The sequence below is a fragment of the Onychomys torridus genome, chromosome 23 (assembly GCF_903995425.1).
Source record: "Onychomys torridus chromosome 23, mOncTor1.1, whole genome shotgun sequence".
NCBI classification, from domain to species: domain Eukaryota; kingdom Metazoa; phylum Chordata; class Mammalia; order Rodentia; family Cricetidae; genus Onychomys; species Onychomys torridus.
Genome location: NC_050465.1, coordinates 50,484,557 through 50,509,036, shown reverse-complemented (window position 1 = coordinate 50,509,036; position 24,480 = coordinate 50,484,557).

Below are 24,480 nucleotides of genomic sequence, written 5' to 3'. Positions count from 1 at the left end.
TTAGTGGATATTGGTGTATATATGATTGCCTAAAGAACATCAGAAAAGGAGAGAGAGAGAGAGAGAGAGAGAGAGAGAGAGAGAGAGAGAGAGAGAGAGAGAGAGAACCCTTGTCTATAGTATAGAGCTGGCTACATTAAGCAGGTTGACCCACTGAACAGCCTGAGACAGTGACTCTCACTTGCTACTATGGACAATTACAACTGGGGCTGAGTATACTGTGGTTAAGGGACTCAAAAGTTTCTCTACTGTTGCCACCCAAGCTTGTTAGGAAGACTATACATACTCCGATCTAGGGAGTTCACTCTCCATTTTTAAATACTTAAGGAGAATTCTCTCAACTTTCCTTGGAAAAACTTTCGTGTTTCATTAAAAAGGAAACACATCCACAAGACACAAATGCATTAATGCACTTTCTCTGTGTTCAGCTGTGAAGAAACATGATAATATATGTAATTTTATAGTAAGAAACCCCTAGGAAGGTAAGGTGGTAGGTGCAGTTCAAGGCAGCCTAAGTTTGAGGGTGCTTGCTAACATCTGGGAAGATGGTTAAGCGAGCATTGACAATTTGGGGTGATCTTCAGGCTTAGACATGATTTCCTGACCCAGTTAGATATGAGCAAGAAGCATCATAGTCCTGATGCCACAACTATAAGCCTCTCCCACTGCCACGCCTTCCTTACTATGATGGACTGTCCTCTAACTAAGTCGAAATTAAATTCTTTGGTTGGGTACTTCTCCCCTTTCCATTTTGTGGTGTCTGAATGAGAATGGCCCCCACAAGCTCATGTATTTGAATGATTAATCACCGGGGACTGTCATTACTTGAGGGGATTATAAATTGTGGCCTTGTTGGAGGACTGTGTCACTGGGGGTGAGCTTTGAGATTTCAAAAGCCCAAGCCAGGCCCCGTGGCAGATGGTCTTTTCCTGCTGCCTGTGGATCCTCGTGTAGATCTCCTATCTTACCTCCAGCACCATGTCTGCCTGCATGCTCCATGTGGACAATAGGCTCAATCTCTGAAACTGGAAGCAAGCCCCAATTAGAAGCTTTCTTTTGGGAGAGTTGCCATGATCATGGTGCCTCTTCACAGCCACAGAAGAGTGACTAAGGCAGTTTTTTATTCAGTCTAGGCCCTTAGCCCATGTATGTATGGTCCAACCTACATTTAGGTAGGTCTTCTCTAAGGAGTCTGGCCTTCGCTGTCTATATATTCACTGGCATTCTGGTCTTCAAAACTCTCATCAACATGATATAGAAATATCTGCCTATAGCACTCTAGGCCTTCTCTAACCCAGGGCCTCAAACTCCAATTTCACTGACAAAGCAGTTGTGAAGGACTATGAAAACACATGGTCCAGTTTTTTAGAGAAAATAATGACTCACTCCTGGTACTGACATTTTGGGGTTTTTTTGTTTGTTGTTTGTTTGTTTTTGCTATGTGCAACAGGAATATAATCCTTCTTTTTCACATCTAGGTGTGTTAGAAAACAGAGTAGAAAGCCAACTGTGGGCGCTTGTCAGACTCTCCCCTTTTCCTCCGCCCAGTCAGTCATAGCCCCTAGGCCACGGGATGGTGGTGCCTATGTTCAGGGACAAGCTTCCCTTCCCAGTTAAACATCTCAGAAAATCTTCACAGGGCCTCTCACACCTCTAGGTGAATCTGAATCCAGTCAAGTTGGAAATAAAAATGAGCCATCACACCACTCCATGATGTTACTATTATAAAAACAAATCCCAGAAAATGAAAACTAAGTATCCCCCCCATTTTTTTTTTAAATGAGGCAGGATTTCACTGTACAGTCAAATTTGGCCTCGAATTTGTTGTTTAGCCATGACTGGCCCTTGAACTCACAATCTTCTTGCCCTAGTCTCTCAAGGGCTTAAATTAAAGGTGTATATAACCATAACCCACTTACAATTTTTCTTAAGAAAACAGTAACTATTTGTGGCATCAACTGAGTTAGTCCATTAATCTATCAAGTGTTCAATTTCACAAAAGAGGCCATGTGTAAGTTTGACAATTATCACAGGAATTTGGAGTTGTGGGAGAATTTATGCTGTTATAAATATTTCTGTTCTAAATAACAATGATTTATCTTCTGAAGGTGTCTTGGCATAAGAAGAAATAGTTTATATCAGCCTAATCTTCTGTTTTGCCTAAGACATAGAAGCTTTCACCAGGAATGGAAGTCAAAAAAGCATGAGATTAATCAGGATTAGTCACCTCCCTGCCCTCCCCAGACATAGACACAATAAGAAATATTCTAAGAAAGAAGAGGGGGGTTGGGGATTTAGCTCAGTGGTAGAGCGCTTGCCTAGCAAGCACAAGGCCCTGGGTTCAGTCCTCAGCTCTGAAAATTTAAAAAAAAAAAAGAAAGAAAGAAAGAAAGAAAGAAAGAAAGAAAGAAAGAAAGAAAGAAAGAAAGAAGAGGAATTTGAGTGAAAAGAAACTGAAGGAAATTAAAAATCAGAAACACCACATGTACTAGCTATAGGTCTAGATTACTGTCTTCTTTATGCTTTTTACATGTTTTCCCTGGGAAACCATGTTTATTTTGATATCTGGCTGCTGCATTAAAAAAAAAAACCAGTGTATTATTTATTTATTTAATTTTATTTTATGTGCATTAGCATCATAGCCCTTGGAACTGGAGTTACAGACAGTTATGAGCTGCCATGAGGGTACTGGGAATTGAATCTTGGTCCCCTTGGAAGAGCTGCCAGTGCTCTTAACTGCTAAGCCATCGCTACAGCCCCATGGCTGTTGCATTTTAAAATATGTTTCTATGATTAGTGGGCATGACACTTTGTGACTGGTGGCTGAAGGAAATATCATCCTCAGATGGACCCATTCCTCATAGATGCAGGATTCCCCCGCTGACTGGATTTGGCTCAAGGATTCTGGGTGATCCTGCACAATTGTCTGAGACTATGTGGTAGAGCAAGAGGCTGTGTACTGATGTGGGATATTTCCATCTATCCTCCTCTTAGGGCGCTCTTAACTGAGCCAGACTTTCTCTGACCAGTCTTTATATTCTAATTCTACACACACACACACACACACACACACACACACACACACACACACACACATACAAACACACACACATGTATTTGCCTATATATATGTGCACATATGTGTATATATATACATATATACATACACACACATTATATATATATATATATATATATATATATATATATATATATATATATATATATAAAAAACATGTACAATGTCTCATCATCTCTTCAATAAAATACTCCATGCTCAGTTCTCCAGGGAAATAATTTTAAGACTCCTAAGACTGCAAGCAAAGCTCTATTCTATTCCTTCACTGTTATCCAGTGCATTATCTTTTCTGTTCTTCCTCTGTTTATTTTCTTTCATCCTCTTCCTGCTTTCTCCCTCCTCCTTTTCCTCCTTCACTTCCTCCTTCTCTTGATCACTTCCCCTCTTCCTCCTTCCCTTTTCCACATACCCTTCTCTTCTTTTTCTTCCTAATTCTCTCCTCTTTTAACTAAACAATAAATTCCACTCCACCGAGCATCCCGTGATTTCTTCCCACATCTAACACATATCTGAGACATATAGCTGGATCTCGAGTTTGCTACCTGTGCACTTTCCTCATGGGGTTCCTTTGTTCACCTTTAATCTATGTCTTTAGAGAAACTGAGGAAATATGTGGGTCCTATCCCAAACTAGCAGCTATCATTTAGAAATAGCAATCACATTTGTTGAATAGATATGTTAAATGAAAACTATCTTCGTGGGCATTTGTGGTTTGAAATTAAGGAACTAGAAAATTTAAAACATGACTATAAAGCTCTACTATTTATTGTTATGGGGACAGGAATGAGTTTCTGAGGGAGAAAATGTGTTACAATTACTGCCAGCTTGGGGACTACCTGAAGAGGACAAATGGAGTGGTCCTCAGAGAAATAAGACCACTGGAGCTCATCAAATGATAGAAGTAAGGGGAAACATGTAGGTTGGACAACAGCTGAACAACCACAGTGGGAGAACAAAAGGACCTAATAACTAATATCCTGTTATTACTTAGAAAGAGAAAAAAAATCAAAGGTTTGCCTCTGAGACTGAGGGAGGGGCATAATGTTTATAGCATGCATCAAAACACAAGCAAGATGAACCAAAAATCCCCTCCCTCCAAAACACACACATGGAGTTTGTTTTGGGTTGGCCAACTACTCCTGAGCAGAAGGCCTGCCTTGGAGTTTGATTGTTAGATCCAGTTCTACTGCACTGGAGAAAACTGAGTTCTCTTTTGCTAGCAGCTGTCAATGGCAAATAGCTTCTTGGCTAGTAGAAGACCCTGTTTTTACTTCCACACATCAGTGCCTGGACCCCATTTGCCTTGAACCTGTGCAGGCCCTGTGTGCCGCCACGGTCTCTGTGTTCAGATGTGCACCACTCCTGCTGAGTCTGGAAGATGCTGCTTCCTTGAAGTCACCCACCACCTCTGGCTCTTACAGTCTTTCTGCCTCCTCTTCCTCATGCATAGATTCCCAAGCTTTGTTGGGGGTGGGAGAAATTGTCAAAACAGGTTACACAATTTTTTTTTTTCACAAAAGAACACACGAGAAAAATGGCATTCTGTAATCCAAGTTCTTACCCAACTGACATCATGTCCTTTTATATTGCTTTTGGCTGAGATGCTCTATACATTAGGAACCATACTTCTAGAAGAGTGATGAAATCTGAATTAAATGAAGAAACATAGACCCCCAACTGTAAGGCATATATTTGTTTGGTCTTCAATCCCAAATCTTCAATTAGATGTCAACAGTGAAAAGAAAGACTGTCTATTTATAGAGACCTGAGTTCTCCCTCTCTTTGTTAATAGTTATTTTTTATTATTTTGGATTATGTGTCTGTGAGTTTCTGTGTGTCTCTATGTGTGTGTGTGCACCTGTGTTCAGGTGCCCATGGAGACCATGTGTGTGTGATTCTCTGGAGCTGGAGAGGCAATTGTAAGCTTCTCAACATGAATGATAGGAACAGAACTAACATCTTCTGCAAGAGCAGTGTGTGCTCTTAAACAGTGAACCACCTTCCCAGCTGCACCCGCCCTTTTGGTAGCTCTCATTTTACCTCCTGGAATCTTCACATTTAAATGGCTTCCTCCGTCTGTCGTCACCCAAGGTGCTACCAGTTTAGGCAGGTGACAGGCATATCACATGATGTCAAAAACAGAATTCAAACTCCTAAGGTCATCTGTAACCAAAGCACTCAACAAATTCTGTTCTGGGGGTTGTGAGATAAAAATTACATCAAAGACACTTAATTTATCAAATCAGGAGTAACACATGGCCCAGAGCTTTTTACAGAAACAGTGAAAATAAGATATGTGGGCAAAATCCAACTACCAAGCTGTTTGTAGTGCAAAGCACCACTGCCTCCTTCAAACCCATTCTTAGCAGGGCTATATTTAAAAGAAGTGATAATTCTGATTCAAATTTAGTTTAAGCTAGTGGTATTGTAATTGTTCTAATATTTACTTCTTTCCAAGGAAGAATATTTTAAACATATATTTCAAGATGAAATTAAAATAATCTTCAAAATATTCTAAAGCAAGATAAATTAAAGGGGGAAAAAGAATCTGTAATGCCATGTGAATTTTAACAGAAAATCCAAAGGCAGAATAAACTCAGATGTGAGAATTTTAATTTACACCAAGTTGATTTGCACATTCTCTGAAGCATAGACAAAAACTGAAATACTGCATAGGTTTCTTACTGACAGATGAGAAGAAAAGCTGATACCAACAAACAGTATGTACCCAGTAAGTTCCTTCCATACAAAGAATGTCCACTCAAAAAATGAAAGATTAAGGAAATATTTTTTTGATATAGCAAAATGAAAAAAAATCACATGATTAATAAATTAAGTCATTTTCCCAATAGAGTGTCTCAGCTACACCCAGAATCAGCAAAACTGGTCTTGTAAAAGCCATATCACAGTTTTCTCCAGTGATAACTCTCAGTGGTAATAATGACAAAAATCAAGGTTTCATAGACTGTCGAAGGCTCAAGCAGCTATCATTAGTTTTTATAGTTTTAATCCAGGAAGCCTTATACATAGGTGAGGTAACATCCTGAGGCTGGGTACGAAGAGAAAAATTAAATCTCCTTTCCCTTGAGAATATTTTGTAAAGAATCCTTGTTGGATGTTCTTTAAAATTCATTGCTAATAAAAGCATTCACCAATGAATATTTTTGCTTTTCTTATTAAATCCTCTCTATGTCATCACTGATGGGCAAGAAACACAATGGACTTGAAGGCATCCATTGCTAGGGCCTGGAAACTCCTGATGCATGAGGACAGAGGTGTCACAGTGTATCTAATGCCGGCACATTCTTCTCAAACCCCATGATTAGCAAGCAACCCTTGCCCAGATAACACACTTGAAAGAGACTTTAAAACAATGGCTGGAAGAAATATTTTTTTCTGAAGTCTATAGATTGCCTAAAAAGACACACTTATTGATTCTACTTTTCTCCTAAATGTAAGAAACAAAAGATACAGTGATGTAGAAGTAACTACTGCTTTCTCTTTGTTTCCAGGGTTGTTCCATGGACAAAGACTTCAGGAGATCTGACATTGAAATCATGCAGTCTAAGCTGCATTTCTGGCTTTCTGTCCATCCTGCCCTCTCTCCTAGACACTGACCTCACAGGTCAGTAACAGCTGCTCTTGGCTGTGTTCATTGATTTTTGAGACGTGGGTTCTCTCTTGCCCTTTCAGCCTCTTTGTTACTCTTTCCAGGTTCTTCCCGAGCCATAGATACCTTTAAGAGTGAGCTGGCTTCCGTTTTCAACTGAAATGCTGCCCTTCCTGATCTATGGAAAAAATCTTGGAAGTGAAAAGAGTTTGATGTAGTGATTTTTTTTGTTTTGTTTTGTTTTTGTTTGTTTGTTTGTTTTTCAAGACAGGGTTTCTCTGTGTTGTTTTGGTGCTTGTCCTGGATCTCACTCTGTAGACCAGGCTGGCCTTGAACTCACAGAGATCTGCCTGGCTCTGCCTACCAAGTGCTGGGATTAAAGGCATGTGCCACTGCTGGACTAAGATGAATCTTGCTTATTTTAAGAAAACATAGGTTATCAATAATGTAAAGACCTCTATCATTTTTCTAACTCAAAATTACTATGCCACTCCCTGCCTAATGCAGTTGCTACTGTCTTCTGTGCCACAGATAGATAGGCACCAATATTCTTTTAATAGAATCGCAGCCCATAGCTCACCAAGGTAACTCCAATTAATAACAGCAGGAACACAAAAATATTGTCAATATAAAATATGTATTGGTAAACCAGAGATCTGCTTTCCAGGACTATCCATTATGAAAGAAAACAGTATTGCTAACTTTTAAAAAGTTATCCATATGACATCCAACCTCTGAAAAAAATAAATAAAATCACACACCACACTGACACAGTGATGCCCCTGATGCACACACTTGATAGGCAATTCTAAAAATCTCCCTAAAAGTTCTGAGTCTTGCTGCTTTAATCTCATGAATGACAATGGATTAGGAACCATGTGGCTTTTCCCACATAATAGAACTTCAAAGCTCATCGATTTAATTAAAATGTCATTGCTGCCTTAAGTGGTCCTTTTCTCAGCATGGGGAGGGCAGCTCAGGAGAATTAATTGAGTATACCTCTTGATTATCTTTCAGTTTCAGAGACCCAAATATCTCTGCTATCACAACAAAAGAAATACTTAAAGATACATTCATGATTTAGTTTCTCTAAAATTTAGTAAACTGGAGCTGGAGAGATGACTCAGTGATTGAAAGCACACTCTGCTCTTGTAGAAGACCCAAGTTCCATTTCCAATTCCCACATGGCAGCTAACAACTGTCTGCTACTCCAGCCTGCAGAGGATCTGACACTCTCTTCTGGCATCTGCAGGTACTGCATGCATGTACTGCACAGATACACAGGCAAAACATTCATAGACATTAAAAAATCAAAAACAAAATTTCAGTAGATGGAGATGATCACAAATGCAAGTATACTTCAGGTATGCACACCAGAGGACACATTCTGCTGTACACAACCTTCATTTCTTCACATATAGATTGTTATCATTGGCGTCATGAGTGGGGCTAGCCATGGCAGGACTGATAACTGCAAGAAATAATGCAACAGAGAATTGCCCTCGTTGTACAGAACAGGCCAGGGGGGATAAGCAAGACATGAGAATAGATATGTCCTTCATTGGGACATCTTGGAAAACCAGGTTCCAGTTGCTGGAAGCAGTCTCAATATTTCGGCACCTTCCTTCCCTCCTGCACCTGCCTCTTGCTATCCATAACTCACCTTTTTATAATAATCAAAAAGGGGAGAATGTTAGCATTCAGACTCACCCCTTGGGGACCCACCCAGCATCCTGACACCATCTTATATAAAGTCCTCTTTAAGAGAAAACCCATCCCCCTTCTCTCTCTCTCTTCCTCTCTCTTGCCACCAGGGTGTGCACATCTCCGCTCTCTCTTTTTACTTCTCTTTCTCTCTTTCCCTCTCTTCCCTCTTCCCTTCTTCCTTACCCCGTTAACAATAAAACTTTCCACGTGAGTGCTGCCTGCATGGTGTGAGTGACTTTATGCTGTGTCCCTTGTCTCCACACGCCAAGTCCACCACCAGTTTTTAAAATACAACACTTGTTACTTTAACACATGCTAAACACTCCATCTGTATCAAGAGACTAGGAAATTCTACTTTGAGAGCTCCAAGGAGGCATGGAAATCTCCATTACAAAGAAGTCACTTTGTGCCACAGTAGAGAACTTCCTTGGGAAGTCAGAGCACTTTTGTGACACCTACATGAAAAGAGAAGGATGTTTTCCCAGTCCTTCTGCTAACTCTGCCCAGAGACTATAGGACAGTTCTACTCTTTATGCAAGAGTTCAATGTAGGACAGTTCTACTCTTTATCCAAGAGTTCAATGTAAGACAGTTCTACTCTTTATCCAAGACATCATCCCATCTCTGTTGTCTTTAGCGTTGGTCCTGTAAAACTTCAAATCCTGATGACTTTGTTGATGCCTTCTAAGAAACATTGCAAGCCTAAAATGACCCCAAAGTACAACTCTTATCTTTTCTTCATTTTATAAGCCTATAAACTCAGTTCTGAGTTTATGCGGAGCTCAGGGAATGCTACAAACTTGCAAGCCTTCCAGAGTTTTGCTTTTGTTTTTGTGAGGGACAAAACCAATATTTTCTCATTGCTCCCTTCATTCTTGGGTGGAAACTGAGAATCAATAGTCAATGTTTTATTGTAAAGCGAAGCATTAATTCTAACAAAACAATACACGGGCATACTACATTATCCTTTCGACATATTCCATACATTATTTGCTGTTTTGTTAAAAATTTCAGTCCCTATTCAGGAGGCATATTTGTTTACACTTTGATTTTTTGATTTATATTCTTGAAGCGTGGCTTACAAATTTGTACTAGGCTTATAAAATGAAGAGAAGATGTCTTTCCTCTTCTGCTTCCACTAAGAGTTGTACTTTAGGGCTATTTTAGGCTTGCAGTGTTTCATAAAAGGCATCAACAAAGTCATTAGGATCTGAAGTTTTATTTGTGAAATTTCTGATCACCAACTCAATTTCTTTAGATAGAAGATTCGTTTTACCCATTTTAGTAAAATATGTCTCAGCACTTTGGCCTTCCCATGTTGTAGACTGTTTGGTTCTTGGGTCTTACCTTGAATTCAAATGGATTTTTATTTGTTTTTGATTTTTAAGATGTTTTTCTCACTCAAGTTTATTAATTGTTCCTTTCGGGAAATTTTTCCTTAAAGTAGTTTACCATTTCTGTAATGTTCAAAACAAAAGTTCTTGGTGTACTAGCCAATGGCCTGGCTGAGTCAGGTTGTAATTATTTTGTTGTTATTGTTGCCACATTATCTAATAATGTGTGTGTTTGTGGTTGAGTATATGCACAACTGATTTATAGTCTTCCATTTGTGTCTTGTTGAACTAGGAAAAGGCTTAGTTGCAGCAGAGCGAAGGATAGAATGGATGTGAGGAATTCAGAACTTTCCATCCTCAATCAAAATTATATCTAAGATTCAAAAGAAACAGATACAGGATTTCTTGTGATTATCACAAACTGCAAGAAGAAATGTGACAGCTGTGGACTATCTCTGGTGTCTATCACAGTTAGCATTCTGACTTACATGACAGTCCTCAGAAGCCTTTCCACACAGGTTCTGAAATTATCTCAATAAGTTATCATTTCAATACCTGTTGGTTCTAAAATATTCTTCCAAGGTAGTTCTGTCTTTGTAAGTGACAGTTATTTCAGATATAGGTGTTCTGTTTTTTTTATGCTTCAACTATTCCATTTTCCTCCTCACTCCACTGTAGAAAACTATTTGGGAACAGATCACATCTTTTGGCTAAATTTTATGCTAACTATGATGTTGACATTTAGTTACTACAGAAGACCGCATCTGGAATGAAAGGATGAACTTCGACTGATACACTTAAACTTTGAAAATCTTTAGCTAACAAATATATTTAATCTTGAATTAAATGATTTTATAGGACTAATTTAGCCAGTTATGTACCTTGATGCTGTTTGTTAAGCATTAAATTGACAATATGAGGTAAATATTTGAATATGTGACTGGAGTGCTCAGATTTCTAATTCTGCTTTCAAGAGGACCTGAAGAACTGCAAACCTATTTTCCCCATCCCCTCATATCTGAACCTATAAAACTGGCTTTAAAGTGCTATCATTTAATACATAGAGTTACACAATCATTTTAAAACCTTACTAGCTCCTAGCTTTTACATACTCTTCAGTATTTCATGAGTTCCTTGACTTGAACTGTTTCTTTCACATCTGATTATGCATAGCATCCTCACATTGTATCATTCCCCTTCTCCAAAAGCTGTATGCTTATTTCTTATTAGAGAAAATTATTTCCATTTAAAAAATATATGTAACGTTATATGACATGAAAGAGGGTAGCAGAAGGAATCAAAATTTCCCATTATTTTATTGTCTAGAAAATTTTGAATTGTTTTATACTAAGCAGGCAAAAGAATGGCTTCTGAAAAAAAAGGGTAAATGAGTTCTAGGGAATCCATGGCCAAAACATGGAGTTACTGAAGTAGATTACTATGGATTATAGTCCATTAGAAGTGACTGATTGGCAAAGTAGTCCATTTTGCTTGACATTTATTATTGATGAACATCAAAGAGAAAGACTAGTGGATTTATGAGTCAAGAGTTTTCAATAAAAAGTGTTTATTCACATATCAAGCATTCTTATAAAAATGGATTACAAATTCTAACTGCAGATTGATAGTCTTGTGAAAATCAATTCATTTCTTCTTTGGCAGAAGCAGACATCTCTGGAGTCAGAAAGAGTTTTGCCCTTGCAGCAGCATCCCTTTCAGAGTCAACGCTGGCCACGGGGAAAGTTCAGTGGGCAGATTCTAGTTTACAGAAGGTTAATGGGTCAAGTGATGAGAGGCTATCTGCAGTAACATGTCTTCATGTATTTTTAGATGGTGATGCTCTCCAGAAAATCAAGAAAAAATTAACCATTAAGACAAGGATGCAAAGTGTTCAATACACAGGTTCTAATGTTTTCCTGGAAGTTTGGATTATAGATTACTTTTAACTCTACATATATTTTACTTACTTAACACTGAATTGGCACCTGTTTTAAACAGGTGGGTTTTTAAAATGAGGCACAGTAAGAACACCTGAAAATATGTCTGAAAAAATGCTAATGCATTATTTGTAGAGAGCTAGAGTTTTAAATGTGTGAGCAAAAGATAAGCAAATGATGAATCTCTTTAGAGGGAAAAAAAGGATAAATTATTACCTCAGGAATCTATTTAAGGGAAAACATTTTGGTTCAAGAAAGAGAATTTCACTGTTTTTAAAATTCATTCATAATTGGCAAGTTGTAACTCTATGAGATGCAATGAAATGTTTTGATATGCCAACAATACAAAATGATTAAGTCAGGCTAAATAATGAATCCAGCACTCCATGTACTTACCATTTTAGAATTACTTCTTTATCTTTTATCCTGTGTTTCAATAATCATTTCACATCTTCCTAATTTCTTTAGCAGCCAAAAGCAAATAGAAAACTCTTCTGGTTTTGAAATGTTGGGATTGCTTTTCTTAGAAACAGTACCTGATCATTTTAGTTTAAATTTACACATTAAAGAATGGTATATCAAGAAGAAATTAGAACCATAAAATTTAAGCAAAAATAAATGAAGATTTCATTTCAGAAAAATACTTGAAGTTTGTCTAACTAGTCAAAAATTCATGTGTGTATACCTGTAGAACATGGATGTTGTTACATCACAAACAGTATTAGATGAGCTAAGTTGTCTTTCTTTGGGGACATTTATACTTTGATTTTCTTACTTCTATATAGGTGTTTAGTTCCAATTTAATGAAAATAAAAGAGGGCATTTTTATTGTCTTTGCTTTATTTTATTTTTAATTAAAATATAATTATACTGTTTCCACACTCTCTTCCCTTCTAACCTTTCCCATGCCTGGCCCCTCCCAAATTCATGGTTTCCTCCTTTTAATGATTTTATAACATACACAAATAAGTGAATAAACATTAATATAACCTGCTGAGTCTGTTCTTGCATGTATATGTTCCTAGGGCTGATCACTTGTCAGTGACTAATCAGGGAACTCATCCCTGAGGAAGTCTAGTTCTCCTCTCAGTTACTTTTAGCTCTTCATCTGGGAGGGACCCCATGAGGTTTCCTATCCACTTCAAAGTTGTCACTGGAGTAGTTCCAGTCTTGTTTCAGCAGCCATGTTGTTGAGATGTCATTGTAACATGACTCTTAAAAGGTCTTATTAATAAAAATAAACCCAGAACCAGGTGTTGGGATGTACGCTGAAAGATCAGAGAAACAGAACAATCCACATCTAACCTCACCTTGTCAACTTCTCAGCTGATCCTGTTTCCTCAAACTGGAAGCCTCTGAATCCTCACCTGAATGGATCTCAGCTGAACCGCTGTTCAAAAGCCTAAAAGCTTAAAGGGCTCAAGTTCCTGGTTTTCATGCCTTATATACCTTTCTGCTTCCTGCCAGCACTTCCTGGGATTAAAGGTGTGTGCCACTATGCCTGGATGTTTCCAGTGTGACTTTAAACTCACAGAGCTCTAGATGGATCTCTGCCTCCAGAATGCTAGGATTAAAAGTGTGTGTGTGCCACCATTTTCTGGCCTGGCCTTTATGTCTATCTAGTGGCTCTTCTGTTCTCTGACCTCAGATAAGTTTATTAGGGTGCGCAATATATTGGGGGAAACAATATCACCACATGTCATGGGAGCAGCACCTTGTCATACACAGAAGACACAATCTCACAGCAGACATCTTTATCTTCTAGCAGTCTTCCTGCCCCCTCTTCTGTGATGGGTTCTAAGCCTTAGGTACAGGGGTGATGTTGAATGTTTTAGCTGGGACTCCACACTCCATACTCAGTTATACTCTACATTTTGACAGTTATGGCTTTCTCTGTTGATCTCTGTCTACTGCAAAGAGAAGCTTCTTTGATGAGGGGTAAGATACATAATTATCAATGGGTATAAGGATAAGTATTTAGAGTGCAGTTAGGAATTGTATTAGTTTCCAAAGGTTGCAGTAGTAGGTTCTCCTCATACTAAGATCTATGACCTTAGTAGCCAGGTGTAGTTGGATACAGTTCCAGAACCAGGCATGATTTCACTCCCATTAAGTGGACCTTGAATCCAATTAGACAGCTGGATACAACAGTACATACAAAAAAATATTTTGAAATGCTTGGCTTAAAAATGTTTTGCTATATGCCAGTAAGTTTGGAAATGAAATTTTCTCTTAAATTTTCATTTATTTGAATCTATCACAGTATATAGTGTGTCCCCTGCCAAAACTGACAATTACTTGGTTATATTTTTACTGCTCTTATTAAGAATAGTTGCTTATTTGTCCTGTTTTATTAAATAAAATAACCAAAGCCAATTCATTTCCATGTCTATTATAAGATACAAAAATGAAGAAAAGTTAGTTTCCTGTCAAGAGTTAAAAATTACTTTTTCAAACTGAATTCCCATTAACTACAAGTTCATAAAAATCTTTTGCTGGCGGTGGTGGTGCATGCCTTTAATCCCAGCACTCTGGAGGCAGATACAGGTGGATCTCTATGAGTTCGAGGCCAGCCTGGCTACCAAGTGAGTTCCAGGAAAGGTGCAAAGCTACACAGAGAAACCCTGTCTCAAAAAAACCAAAAAAGCCCAAAAAACAAACAAACAAACAAAAACCCTTTTTATTTCCAAGTGGTACAAAAGAATCCCTGACAATTAATCTACTTCACATTAACACATATCTTCCTTTAACTTTGGTTTTTATTTTTCCAAATACAAACCTAATAATTTCTTTATTTTTTTAAAACTTTAACATTTCTACAATTTATCTCTATCTCCTTATATTATATTATATTATATTATAGTATAGTATAGTATAGTATTATATTATATTATATTATATTATATTATATTATTTATTCATTTATTTATTTATTTATTTTTGAGTCAGGGTCTCACTATTTAGCTGCTCTGGTTGGCCTGAAATTTGCTACATAGAACAGACTGACCTAAAACTCACAGAGATCCCCATGCCTCTGCCTCCCCAAATCTTGGATTTATGGGTTGTCCCACCACAACCAACCTATGTTTTATCTTGATTCATTTAGCATGTACCCTAAAAATCAGGAAGTTTTAATGTTATTTTTATTAATTAATACATTAATTAGATTGTTTGCTTTGAGACAGGGTATGGACAGCTCAGGCTGGCCTTGAACTCCTGTTCTTTCTGCCTTTACCTCCTAAGTGCAGGGATCATAAGTGCATACCATCACACTTACACTTTCTTTTAGCTGTTCAAACACTCTTATAGACCTGGGAAATGTTCCAGATTTTCATCATCCTGAAATTTTCATAAGTTAAGGCATACACACAAGCATGTGTATAACATTTGTATATCCCACACCTAAATATAGGGTGCTATAAACCCCCACTCGGAACTGATGGATACACTACATAGTTTACTAAAAAAAAAAAAAAAAAAAAAAAAAAAAACCAAACAAACAAAAAAAAACCTTTGCTCTATGCTCTATTAATTTAACATTTGGGGAACAATTTGGAAAGGTAATTTTAAAATGTCACACATATTTTGCTAAATTTTGGTAAGTTTCTAATTAGTAGAAAATTTGTGGTATGTAGATGTACCAAGAACTCATTATTTCAGTCAAATTTATCCAACTTGTTCTAATAATAATATATATTTTCTTTTCATTTCTATGCTTTGTTAGTCAATTTCTCTCACTTAATTGCCTGTCAACTCAAGTACTAGCATTTCTCACAAATACTTAAGGGCCACCTGGAAGATAAACACTTTTCTCTAGTTAATTACACTGACATATTGTGAAAATTCTCTATGCTTATTAATAATTTTAAGTTCACAATTTTCCCTACTTGGTGATGATTTGGAACTTCCATTTTTGTAGTTAAACAATTACAATAGCCAGTTTTGGAGAAACTCGCTGGATATTTCAATGCTGTGCTCATTATAATTGTTTATCTCACTTTTACTTATATTAAACTAAATCAACTTTTTTCACTATCTTAAGTTTGTAAGCAAATATATTGTTATTATTAATTTTCATCTGTAGACAGCTGATGTATGGTGCCTAATAAAGCATTATGGATAATATGTGAGTTTATGCATTTATTTCTACAATATTACCAATGAAAACAGGGCACACTGGATATTCAGTCAAGTATGTGCCTGCATATCCACATGTGTATGTTTCTATGTGAGTACATACTTGATCTCAGTTCCCTATTTTATAAAACAAATAACAAACATTGTTGCAAAGTATTTGAACACTGTGACAAGATGTGTTGCTGTGGTTGGTCTAATATGGAGTTGAATGGCAAATTGCTAAGCAGGAGGTATAGGAGGGACTTCTGGAAACAGAGAGGACCCTGGAAAGAAGAAAGGCAGAGACGCCAGGAGACACAGAGCAAGTATGACATGCAGGAGGAGAGGTAACAGCCACGAGCCACGTGGTAGAAAGTAGATTAATAGAGATGGGTTAATTTAAGTTATAAGAACTAGTTAGAAATAAGCCTAAGCTATAGACTTTAATAATTCATAAGAGGTCTCCATGTCATTTTGTGGGAGCTGGTGGGACAGAGAAAGACTCATTACAAAACACTGAAAACCTTTGTTCTTTCAAAAGTTTGTTCTTTGAGCATTTTATACATGTGTGTAGTGTATAGGGAACTTGTCCACTCCATCTCCATTCCTCTCCCCTACTTCTCCTGGAACCCTCTCTCACACACCCTCCTTCCAACTTCATGTCCTCTTCTTTTTTTATTTTTTATAACCTATTGAATTAAATTAATTCTTCCTCTATGTGTATGGGTTTAAGGCCATCCACCAGACTATGGGAAACTTACTACAGGCCACATCCAAATTAATTCCATGATTTTCTAGTAGCCATCAACTGCCAGGAGCTCCTCAGTTAGGGTGGGGCCTTCAGAGACGTTGACTATCCATTATGCATAATTTCTCCCCCAGAGCCTGCACTGCATAGCATCTTCCCATACTTGAAAGTTGGGCATTAGGAAGGCAGCTTTCAATCACTACCACCTTGATTTCCTTATGCCCTATGAAACAATTGTGTAGTGTTTTCAGCAACAGGGTCTCATCATCAAGTTCTGAAGGGCAACCAAGAGTAATAGCAATAAGCTATATCTTCAGGTCTCTTCAGACTCCTAATGATCAGCAACTCAGAAGGACTTATGGGAGTTTGGAGACTATTTTAGGGAAATAAGAATTCATTTAGATGTTTACTAGAAAGTTAGCCAAGCATAGAAGCTGCTAGCATATTAGTCCCTGGTCTACATATAGTAGACAAGCCTGTATCTTCTGTGAGCCTTAGTTTCTTTGTCAAATACATATGGAGATGTTCCCAAGCCATACAGTTCTTATGAAATGAGTTATGTCCTGTATGTAAATACTTCCCACTATGCTTGTGATTCAACAGATAATGGAACAAATTTCACTCCCTTACTGCCCTGCAGCTGGATGGCCTAAGAGTATTGGCACAGGAGATGCATGAATATCTTTTCTCAATATTATACAAAAGAAGGCCCTTAGTGGATGCAGTCTGTGCTTTTGTATAGAGCACCAGAATGCAAAGACATGGAAACAGAAAAAGGAATAGTCAGGGAAGAGGACCTAGGGGATCTCAGGTTGAGGGCAGTGGTCAAGATGCTCAACATAAGCAGGCATGAAGGACCGTGAGTGAGAGAAGGAAAGGATGAGGACAGCATGATTACTGGGGACAACTAATTATGTATATAAATATATAATCTTTTAGAAAATTTTTATCAAGTCAGACCATTACCTATCAACTGCTGAGCTTGCTTCCTTCTAACAAATTTCAAACTTATTTTCTTGAACCTATTTTGCTTATGTGAGTCAGCTATCATGCTTGAAATATTGTTCACCTTGATAATTGTGTTGATGATGTAATGCTAGACAAGGAACCTAGTAAGAGCAAAGAACAGAAACTCTTAGAAGCAAGAATTCAGAAACGTGAAGCCAGCACTGCATTAATGCTCTTCCTCTTGAGAATTAACTTGTCATCAAAAGTTGATTCATGCTTCAATAGTCAAGTCAACACACTAACATGGGGAAATTTAATAGTACAGTATAACCACGGGCCCTTTATTTTGCCTAATGATTTAAAAAAATGTGTTTAAGGCAATAGAAAACTAGGCTTTATTATCTTCTCAAAATTGAACAAAAGTCAGAACTAAACAGACAAGTGTTCAAAATTCATGTGAATAGGATTACAGATTTTTATAAGGAGTCATTTGAAGAAGATCTTAATGTGGCAGACCATGAAAGAAATGATTAAAATGATATTTAGTGAATTTATATTTAATTAGAAATTCAACATCATGCAGCTATAGATAAAGCTAAACATAATGGTGATCAGTCAGGAATGATTCCAACTTATTGATTCAGGAGGGAAATTATAGAGGTACAGATCATGGTGGAAAGTTTTGATGGAAGACAGTAATTATAAATTCAATCAGACCATGTTTATTACAATGAAGATAATTACTTTTAAATGGCGTTCGCATTAGGAAAAATAAAGAGCATGAACAAAGCAACACATTAGGGTTCCTTACAGTGAATTTGACTTTGTTGGCATTGCAGCTGTGACGTATCTGTAGTGGATGGGGTCAGAGAGAGCAGGAATAGCAGTGAATGGAGGAAGGTGATGAAAAGGGGGACAGGTATTAACATATATGCTAATGTGGATGAAGGAAAGCCAAGAGGTCCCATCCCTACAACCAAGGACTGCTGAGAATGAGAAAGTCTTCTCCAGGGAAGAGCTCACCGTTGGTTATAAAGTACAAGTTAGTCAAACATGACCGTATAAACAAACAAGCAATGTTGTAAGGATTGAGCAAGTTATATTTATGCATATATGCATGTACACATGTATGTATACATACAGCAATTAATGGAAAAAAGGCCATGGACTTGAAAGAGAGCTAGGAAGTATATTCGGGAGGATTTGGAGAGAGAGAAACAAAAGGACAAATTATGTAATTATATGATAATCCCCCCAAAATATTAAAAAAGAAATTCTAACAAGACTAGAATAATACAGTCACAGAAAGACAAATACAAATCTCACTTACATGAGGATTCTAAAAAAGGTTGAGCTGATAGAAGTCAAGAATAGAATAGTGTTTACCAGAGGCTGGGGAGGAGAGTTAGTAGATACGTTATAGGTACATAAGGAGAGTAAGTTATAATATTTCCATGCAGCATAGGGTGGCTACAGTTAACAAAAATGTACATTTAAAAATAGCCAGAGGAGAGAATTTTGATAACTTCATCACAGAGAAATAATAATTGAAGTGATAAGACATGAAAATCATGTTGATTTAATGACTATACATATATACATCTATCAAATACAATGGAGTGCACCTTATATCCCTTTAACTTGCAATTAAAAATAAAACAAAACATTTAAAACTGTAATAAATCACAAAATATATAGGGAAATTATACTGAGTAAAGGCAACCAGGCCTATAAGGACAAATGCTACATGTTCACACTCATATGTGGGTTCTAGGTTGAAACCTTGTTTACATTTAGAAGTACATTTAGAAGCCGGGAAATCAGAAAGGGACAACTGGAGTGATGAATTTAGGGAGGGGAGAAAGGATAATACAGGTGAAATGAAGGTAGAGAAGGGTGCTAAGGTGGTCAGAAGGATGTAAGCAGGTTGTGTGTGGTGGGGACAGGGAAATGAAGGGGGGGAAATGAAGTGGAGGGGAGAAGTGTTTGCTGAAATGAAGTCTGCACAAAGAAGCCACAAAAGAACCTATAATCTTGCATCCAAAATAAATAATATAACAAGAGGGAAGTAGAACACAATTGTTGAGAAAGAATGAAGGGCCCTCCTTTAACGTACCTATTAACTTATATCTGCTAACTCTCCTCCCCAGCCTCTGGTAGACACTATTCTATTCTTGACTTCTATCAGCTCAGCCTTTTTAGAGTCCTCATATAAGTGAGATCTTAAAGAATGTAGTGGTACTACAAGAGTAGATGAAGCTCTTCCCAAGGGACATAGACTGTCCAACACAATCTCAGTACCAGTAATGGAAACTTCCCTTTGAGTTATTGTTCAGGGGATCTAAGAGACTCCCCCAACAATACAGACTATTGTTAGTGCCCTTGGTTGCCTCCCAAAAGTACAGGATTCTATTGCTGCAAACACCACATAATTTGGACAGAGGACACAGAGACACTGAACTAGAATGAACCTGGAAACCTTCTTCTTGAGGACTAGCTCTCACAGTATATGAAGGAGCTATGAAAAACTACCAGAGGAGAAAAACAATCAATAATCCAATAATCAATAGCTCAGCTATAAAGCCTGCAGACCACAATAGCCAGTCCAGCAAGAGATCATTAATTATGCAGTGATGCCAAGCATCTTGAAGGCGCTGCTTGACAAATCTCCAGTGCTTGGATGACCTGACTGACCCTCCATTGCCCTTGCTGGAACTTGCGACACCACTTCTGTCTGTGTGTTTGACATGTTTAATATTTGAATTTGTTGCTCTTAAGGGGCCCTCATTGAAGGCTAGAGTTGGAGTAATGTAACAATTCTTACAGAAGCTGATGCTAATAAGAATAAAACTTTTGGTAGTTCTCTAGGAGAATCAGCTAAGCAAGAAACTTAGTCTTCTATAGAACGCATTACCTAAGTGGTATCAGTAAGCATAAAACACGGGATCAGGGAAAAAAGTCGTTAAGGAAGAAAAACCTAAGAAAATTTTGGAAGCTGACAAATGATAGCTAAATTATTAGGTGTTTGTGTTTTTCCTCAGAAACATGGAACCAGCATTGACAGGAAAAAATTTTTGATTATAAAATGACAAGCCTTGCTACCCTCCTGAAGGCAAAGTAAGCAGTTTTAGGAATCTTGATGTTCTTCTAACCTTTGCAGGATTGTAATAAAGATAGGAACCATATTGAAACAAGGGTTTATGACAGAGACACAAAGAGAAACATTCTGGCTCAGTGAACTGCCTGGCTTCCAGAGCAGACTTGTCAGATCAGGACTTTCCTGATACTATAGAGAGAATAAAGAACATAACACAGCACTTCAAAAGGCAAAGGAAAGGATGGTGGTCTTATGTCAGAAATAAAAGAAAGAATTTAAACCAGGGACTGAGGAATTAGATTTCCATAGAAAGATCAGATATTCATTATAGTAGATTAACAGAAGCTTTATATAGCAGGTAGTAGGAAATAACTTCTAATCTATTAACTTAGTAAAACTTCATAGAGATATCCTGTCTAGTATTTCTGTAACCATAAGTCTTTATGACACCGATTTTAAGGAAAAAAAGATGTTGAGTTAAAAGAATTGATTTTATCATAATGCTAGATTTTAGTTCCCATGAAACTTATTGTTTGCTCACTTTGCTTCTTTTACTTTGATATGTTTATGTAACCAAGGAAGACTTTAGGAAAAGTATGTAGTGTGAAAACACTTTGTAATCAATGATTAAAGTCTACATAGAAATGATTTTGTGTATAAATAAAGCCTGTGAGAGATGCAGGTTGTCAGAGTAGGTTAAGCCATACTGAGATGTGCTTCCTCTCTGTCTGTCTCCCGTGAAATGAAACTAAGAAGTATCCCGTGTCTGATTTCTCCATCACTGCTCTTGCACCCACTTCAGACCCTGCCCTCATCTGGAGCTGGACTCTGACAATTGTGTAATAGAGGCACTGTTATCATTGCAGTACCCAAAAGCTGTCTAGTTCGGTTGAAGACCTGCTCAATAGGAGAGAACACATATCTGCTACTGTAAACCTAGCCAACTACCCATGGCTGAAGAGATCAGAGACCCTAGAAGAAAATTTAGTACTGAAAAAAATGTAATTTCTGATTGTAGTCTAAATCCTTATTTTTATGCCCAAAGTTAAGTGTTGTTCTCACCTCTCATCAAAGATGTTTCTTTCTTTCTTTCTTTCTTTTTTTTTTTTTCAGCAGATGGCAGCTATTAAAGAGATGCTCAATTGGTCAAAATACAAAGAATAAGTGATCACATGGTGCCTGAACCCAAGTGGTCCATCTATACTACAACCCCTACATCTAAAGACCAGGGAACATCATAGAAGAGAAGATTGTAAGTGCCCAAGGACTAGGATGCATCCTGAGTGATAGTATCTTCTAGACATGACAATGGAAGGGGAACCCATGAAATCTCCACAATACGGCAGCCCAAACAATACCTGTATAATGATAGCACCAGACAACATGATAACATGGGTGGAGGTAATTTCACAAGATCTCACCAGTATATGAAGAACTATAGACAATCAATTGCTGTTGAGAAAGGGAGAATCATTTTTCTTCAGAGATGAGGCCCCGATTAGGGTATCTAATGCCCTAATACATGTAAATATGAACCATCGCTAAATGAAATCAGTAGATTAAGATGTGTGTGTAATAATAGCAATAATAATTAATGTTAATTATATAAGAATAAGTCATGAATTTGGGAGGGAGTGGAAGGAGATGCTAGAGAAGTTGAAGGCAAGAGAGGGATGGTTGTAAGTTATTTCAATCTAGTAATCATTCATGAAAATTAAGTTAAAAATTATATTACAGCATGGAGGGAGAGGGATCATGAGGCCCCACACCTAGCTGATGAAATTGGCACCTGATGGTTGCTATAAGAGGAAGAGATACTTTTCTTTGAGCGACAGCCACCAACAGGCTCCTTGCACACCAGGGGTAGCTTTGCAGCCATGCGCAGATGGATAGTAATAATTGAAGCAAGAATTACATGTATTGATAAGAGGGCAAGGGGTAGGTGAAGGGAAGGAGTGGGGACAGGTAAGATTAAGATATACAGTGTATATCTATGAACGTTTCAAAGAATAGAGGAAAAAAGAGGCTAGAGGCAATCAGTCATTGACAGTCATTTCCAGTAATTTAATTTCTAGATGTAAAAGATCTACAAGCAAAGAAAGTCTACAAGGCAAAGCAAAAGTCTTTAAATAAAAGATGAACATGGTGTGATGAATAAACACACATCTCATGCTTATGCATAGAAATTAAACTGTATTTTAAAAGTATATTTTAATCTATATTTGACATGTAATTTGTATAGTCATGGTAATTTTGCCCAGTTTTTTTTATACAGCTTTCATACTTATTTTAACTTATTTTTTTCTGCAACATTTAAAACTGCTTTAAAATCTACATTAAGGTCTGTAGAGATAGCTCAGTGGGCAAGAGTATTTACTGTTCTTAAAGATCCCTGAGTTCAATTCTCAGCACCCACACAGCAGCTGACAACTCTTTGTAACTCCAGTTCCAGAAGGTTCAATGCCTTCAGGCCTCTGTGGGAACCAAGCACTTATATGGTACACTTCCATACATGCAAGCTAACACTTAGACACATAAAATAAAAATAAATACACCTTTAAAAATTAAAATAAAATTTACATTGTGTTTTCAAGAATTATTAAAAATTTCATCATTAAGCCTTTTAAAAATTCAGCATTGGGACTTTCTGAAGAACAGAATTCAGGACCCAAACGTGGGATTGATTAGTAATCTTTTAAATCTTTAGTATGCTGTTTACTCTTTAGTAGACTTTCCAAAAACCAGCAAAGTGAAAAATATTGAGTTTTAAAATTGACCCCACCCATTTGGTAAAGCCATAATACAACAAAAAATTCAGGAGAAAATAGAGATAAGGTTAAAGAACTGAAAGAAATGAGCACCAGGGTAGGGGTTCTCAGGGGCTTTGGAAAGAAGTAATCATAGAAAAGTACCTAAAAAGAAATGTTGTCTTCAAAAACATACCCTAAAGCCACAAAATGCTTAGTTGTCAATAGCTTGTTGTATAGGTGGGTGTAAAAAAATACTGTTTCCTCCAAGTGATACAATTGATCTTTTCTGTGGTTGCCAAACAAAAGACACAAGATGTATTTTTTCTTGTTTTTATTGGAATAGATGGGAAATTGTCTGGATACATTCTGTATTTGAAATATTTTTTTTTTCTATAAAGGAAGTTCATGTAAAAATGTAAAATCTTTTGTGTAATACATCCCCAGGGCCATCCAGAATCTAGATACAATTATCAGGCAAGAATGCTGTGAGCTATATGGATCTCTTTATGCAACTTTCTTAATCTTTCTGTGGGTTGTTGTTCTGTTTCTTTTTAACATCATCACCCCATGGCATAAAAAATATACATACATAGCCAAAACCAAAAAAAACAAAAAAAACAAAAAAAACAAAAAAACAAAAACACATGGGACATGATGGCAGATGTTTCTTCTATGTGGCTACACTTTTCCAGCTTCCCTTTTTTAACTAAGGAAATTCACAAACTTATTTCTGATAGAGACTAGCAGCATATATAAAACTGTGAGATTTTTGACATGCAGTCATAACATGTTTATTTTTATAATTTCAAATCCACCTTAATGAGGGAACATAGAGTCTCTGATTTCAAATCACCGCCCAGCTTGGGGGTCGACTTTGAGGTTTCAAAAGCTCATGCCAGTTTCAGTTGCTCTCTTTCTATGTGATGTCTATGGATTAGGATGTGGCTGGGCGGTGGTGGCGCACGCCTTTAATCCCAGCACTTGGGAGGCAGAGCCAGGTGGATCTCTGTGAGTTCCAGGCCAGCCTGGTCTACAGAGCAAGTACCAGGAAAGGCGCAAAGCTACACAGAGACACCCTGTCTCGAAAAACCAAAAGGAAAAAAAAAAAAAAAGGATGTTAAGCTCCCAGCCACTGTTCTTTCCCCATGCTTGTCT